Source organism: Dipodomys ordii, unplaced genomic scaffold, assembly GCF_000151885.1.
Source record: "Dipodomys ordii isolate 6190 unplaced genomic scaffold, Dord_2.0 Scaffold8, whole genome shotgun sequence".
Lineage (NCBI taxonomy): Eukaryota > Metazoa > Chordata > Mammalia > Rodentia > Heteromyidae > Dipodomys > Dipodomys ordii.
Window position 1 is genome coordinate 12,201,349 of NW_012267224.1, and position 6,092 is coordinate 12,207,440.

A 6,092-nucleotide genomic window follows, 5' to 3' on the forward strand; every position below is an offset into this window, starting at 1 on the left:
AAGAAGAAGAAGAAGAAGATTCCTGTCTTGTTTTCTATTGAGTCTTACATTGTAGACTATTTAATTCTTATACAAATTCTTCTCAGTCTGCATTGTCATGAGATTGATCTTGATTTCTTCTATTTGCATAAGTAAGAATAAACTGTAAAGTGCCATTTCTCACTGGATTAATCTTCTTGTGTTTTGTATATTTTGAGCAATCTGACTACCTCCTGATAGTTCTTTTAGTTTTAGATGTTTATTCTCTGTTTTCAGATGATAGAAAGCTATTCCTCATTTGGGCGATATGTGACAATTCTAGATTGACTGACAGATGTGTGTCATCTGATTTTTTTTTTAATTTAGAGACCCAGGGTGAACTTCCTTCTATATCTGACTTATCATAATCCAGAAGATTTGTTCTACAGTCAATAAAAACAAACAAATAAACAAAAGCAGTTTGAAAGATTACACTGGTAGAGTGGAGAAAGGTGGAGAATTCAGTGTCAAGTTAGTGAAGGGCACATATTATTTTGTTCGATGCTATCAGATATATTGTGAACAAACCTAAGACCAACATAAATTGAAAAATGTAGCCAGCTCCTGTGCCCTGAAACAAAAGAATATAGGTTTGAGTGGAAAGGTCCCGTTTCTGCAAGAAGATAAAACACAAGAAGTGGGGTAGAGTGCTATGAAATTTGCAGTTGTCTATAGCCTTCTCAGTTTAGGTGCTTTCAATATAGCTTTTTGATTTGTCTACATTTTCTAGACCATTTTTTTCCATTTTATTAAATATTAGGCTGGGCACTGGTGGCTCACACCTGTAATCCTAGCTACTCAGGAAGCTGAAATCTGAGGTTCAAAGCCAGCTGGGCAGTAAAAGCCATGAGACTCTGATCTCCAATTAATGACTAAAGTGGGTCAAAGTGGTAGAGCACTAGCCTTGAGTTGAAGAGATCAGGGATGGCACCCAGGCCCAGAGTTCAAGACCCACGACTGACAAAATAAATAAATAAATATATAATAAATTAAAAATATATATGAATATGTAGTATTTCCAGAGAAAATCTCCACGTTTTGTTGTTATCTTCTTCAATTTCATTTTTAACCTTTAAGTTGTTATTGAACAAAATAGAGTCTGAATATAGTAAATCTTGATCATTGTCATCCCTTACCTCATCTTCCACTATCTTCTTCATCTTACCCCTTCCCTCAATTTTCTTTTTATTGGGGGGTCCGGTTGTGGGGCCTGAACTCTGGGCCTGGGTACTGTCCCTCAACTCTTCAGCTCAAGGCTAGTGCTCTACCACTTGAGCCACAGCACCACTTAATGGCTTTTTTCTTTTTGCTTATGTGGTGCTGAGGAATTGAACCCAGGGCCTCTTGCATGCAAGGCAAGCGCTCTACCACAGAGCCACCTTCCCAGCCCCCCCTCAATTTTCTTAAAGTTATATAAACACTGAATTTTATGACTGCATTCTTCCTCTTATTTTGAAAGGCAAAATGACTAGAGAAGGTTTTATAGTCAAGCATATCCTAAATAAATAATAGTAATGCAAAGCATTACTATTTAGGGATCACATGTGTAAATCAGTATCCACTTCAAATATCTTTTTTTCAAATTTTAAATCAATGAATTAATATTCTTATTGTTCAAAATGTTTCATAAATTTATGGAAATGACAACCTTTTTACAGAATTTGGTGGATGGAAAGGCACCTTTTCTTAACATTTGTTTTTAATGTTGCTTCCCCTCCATTTCTAACTTAGCATTCAGGAAGCTAATTTATTTCCATGCATAATTGCAATTTTATGAGAAATTCGCCAATGGAAGTTATTATACATTCAGGTAAAGTATTTTAGAGCCTATTTACAAACCAAGCAGGAAGTATGTAGATTTCACGCATGGGAAAGCATAAATAAAATTTATTTTTAATCATATAATTGTGCTGTCATCTTTTATCATCCAATTGGAAAGGAATTCCATTTCTATTCATTCTCTGGGTCCATACTTTCTGGAAAAAACAAATATAGGGTTGAAAATTTCAGTAACAGAGTTTTGAATTATTGCTTTTAAGTGCTGGACTTATGTTTGTTATAGTATAAGGATGTCTGGTAGAAAACTAGTGATGAATCAGCTGTGTTTGCAAGAAGGGGTTTATTTAAAAAAGCAAAAGTACAGGAATGCTTAACGTAAGATTCTAGAAATAAAGAAAAGTGTGAAGTTTTCTAGTAATTTTGTTTTCTTTAACATTTTGAGTGTCAGGATTCATAGAGGGGATGAATGTGGAAGGATGGAATGTGTTGCTATGAGTTTTATATATTTAAGAGATTGTAACATCACCTAGCCTATAATACTCTTATTTAATGTATGTTAGAGACTTTTGTGGAACCATAAATTCTATCCTGAAGATCATAGAAAATCAGATATAGGAAACAAGTTTTGAAACAAATCAGTTTAAAATAAAGAAACTATAGCATTGACTCCATATCCTGGCAAATTGTAAGCTTTCCATATATACAGCTATTTGTCATTGGCAGTAGCACAGGCAAACACATATAGGCAGAGACCAACCATGATGTGAATTTCCTGAATCCATAGGTGGTATATTTCTGTTGCATAACAAACAGCTGTTAATTTTTTTGAAATTCGAAATAACTTATTCTGCTTGAATGCAAGTGTTCTCATGGTATGACACTGTTCAGAATGATTGCCTGCCACTACAATATAAAAGAAGAAAGACAGTTACAACAACAGGGCAGTAACAATATCACAACAAACAACATCCCAAAGAAAAGCAAAATATACCAGCAGTAAAATCAGTGTCCTGTCAAAGGAGAGAAGAGTCATGTGGTGTGTAGACTAGAATACTCTTTTCTGCACTGTTTAAAACCATGTCAACATTCTGTGCTTGGCATTTTCAAGGAAAAGTGTCTCATTTCCATTAACAAGGAAACCTCTTAATTCACAAATATCCACAGTGGGTGATGTTTGTTAATAGCACTCTTAGCAGCTGATAATGTGCTGCAGTTAATGTATCTCAGCTTGAATTAACTTTACCACAAGCCATTGTTTCTTTTTTATACAGCACAGGATCCTGTGGAAAAAATCTCTTAGAATCTCACAAGGGGAATTCAATTAACATTACTCAATATTGTACAGCAACACAGAAATGGAGGCTATTTTAACCTTTCTTGAGTTTCCTGCTGATCAATTCAATGCTTCCCATTAGTTTAACCCCGGTTACCATAAACTCACCTTTATTGTTCAGAAAACTCCTTTTCCTTTACAGGGCTGAATGTGCTGTCATTGAGGAGCTCTGCAGTGTAGGCTAAACTGAATAAGAGATCATTCAATATACGATCTAGGTTTGTGCTTGGTCTATCATTTCCTACTATTTATATATAGAACACCGATGGAGTCTTCTTGTCTGTCTGTCTGTCAGTCTCTTGATAGAGATTGAACCCATAGTGTCTAGCTAGGCGAATGCTTTACTACAAGTAATGATCCCAGTACAAACTTTTAATTTCTACCACTACAACTGATTCAGCGTCACACTTTTCTCTGACTTGTGACATCCCTACTAATTGGAGCATCTTTCAAAATTGTACACTTTTCACATCAAAAATAGTCACCAGACAATTACAACGTAGATTATACAAATGCAAAAATTTTTTTTTCTTTTCAAAAATATTGATAGAGGTGAGAAAGTATGACTTTAAGAACTAAAAACCTACCGGATGTAGTGGTTGTGACAACTTCTCTCTTCTCGTTTTCTCTCTTCTTTCTTCCTCTTTGCCAATCATCCATTAATGTCTATTAATTTTATTCCTCTCATAATGCTTATTTTATTTTTCCCCACAAGCATGGGGACCACTCAATTCCATGAACACAAACCACTAACTGTCTTCCACCAAACTCCCTATTCTCTCAATTCTTTTTGAAACTGTAACAGGAATTTTTATTAACCCAAACTGATACAGAAAAGCACGTAAGTGTGTGTGTGTGTGTGTGTGTGTGTGTGGTGCATGTGTGTGTGTGTGTGTGTATGTGTACTCACACATATCTAGACTGATCCTGGGGCCTGATCTTAGGGCCTGTCTCAGAATCTCAGAACAGGTTTTGCCCAAAGATAGTGCTCTACCATTTGAGTCAGAGCTCCACGTCCAGCTTTTTGGTTAATTGGAGATAAGAATTTCATGGGCTTTTTAAAAACCAAGGCTGCCTTCAAACCGGTCCTCAAATCTCAGCCTCCTGAGAGGTAGGTAGGCTTATAGGCATGGACCATTGGTGATCAAAAAGCACTTCTTTAGAGAATCTGACTACTGGAAAATCAACACAATCTGCAATACACACACACACACACACACATATAATGCTCTAGGATGCACACTTTGAAGAGTATCTTAAGATTTTTCTTCTCTACTTCCTTTGATTCCTGGCTGCCACAATGTGAGTAGCTTTCTTTGATACAGCATAGAAGACCAAAAGCCACTAGTAGTTGTAGAAGATGAAGAGCATGTCTCATGGAGTCATTCATTTATTTCTTCATTTACACAGTCATCTCTTATACATTATATACACTTCACATTGTATTACTTATAGAAAAGAGAAATGTCGCCAGGCGCTGGTGGCTCACGCCTGTAATCCTAGCTACTCAGGAAGCTAAGATCTGAGGATCACGGTTCAAAGCCAGCCCAGGCAGGAAAGACCGTGAGACTCCTATCTCCAATAAACCACCAGAAAACCAGAAGTGGCGCTGCAGCTCAAGTGGTAGAGCGCTCGCCTTGAGCTGAAGAGCTGAGGGACAGCACCAAGGCCCAGAGTTCAAGCCCCACGGCCCACCAAAAAAAAAAAAAAAGAAAAGAAAAGAGAAATGTCTTAAACTAGACTAGTGCAACCAAAAATAAATCTTACATTACAGTGTGCTTAATCATGTAGTGAACTTAATCTGGACAGTAGTTAGGCATTAGTCTCCTATTATTACTATCCCCAAAGAACTGGCAGCAAACGTCATATAACTTCACAACTATAATTATTTTTATTTATTTAAAGTTTGTTTTGTTCTCATTTTTTCCATGGGAAAAGCAAATATGTCATATTTATTTTTACTAGTGCAGTGTGTAACAGGATTTTAGACAAAAGGAGAAATGGGAAGGATAGGAACCATAGGTCAGGAAGAGCTTCAGGGCTAAGCATTCAAACAAAAGCATATTCCTAGGACTGACAAGTAAATGAGACAATCAGTATTTTGCTGAAAATATTAGAAAGAGAAAAGCAAAAGTCTCTATCATCCTTATGTTAAAAAGACATGTCTCCTTTGGAAGCAAAATATTTCTGTTCCTTGCATACCATGTGCTGGATTTTCACCTTGCAACATTTGATACTAAATTCTTCAGAGAATATATGAAATATATAGTAACAACTTTTTATAGGATCAAATAAAATTAATCACATACTCATTATCATGCTATGCAGGAGGTCCATAACATATTCATTTCACATCCAATGAATTATTCCCCACATTAAAATCAACATTCAGAAGTTTAAATGTCATGAAAATTTGAAAGAAAGAATAAATGCAAAATAAAGACTAAAGGACTAACTTCAAATTTAAAAAAATTCTCTTATTACATAAGATCAAAATGCTGGAAGTTTTTTTTGTGGTTGTTGTTTTTTTTATTTTATTTTATTTGTGAAGATACTATACAGAGGGGTTGCAATTACATGGGCAGGATAATGCGTACATTTATTACCAAGCATTGCAGCCTCCTCCTTTGGTTTACCTTTCACATCCCTTCCCAGCCTCCCTCCCCCCAATCCCAATCTATCTCCTTCCCCCCCTTCCCCCCCACGCCCCCCTCCGCACCAACGTTGTAAAGCTCGTTTTGGACATGACAACTTGTACTTCTCATTGTTGCAACAGGTCCATCTGTATCTTTAAACAATTGGTTTTTCCCCAACTCCTCCTCAAGTTATACTGACATCAAATATAGTGAAAGCAGGGGTTATACTGTGGGGGAGGGACATACAAAGCAACAAAGAGATAATCTTATAAATTCGTTAGAAACACATGCATGAAAGAAAAAACATTAAAATACATATCTAAGGG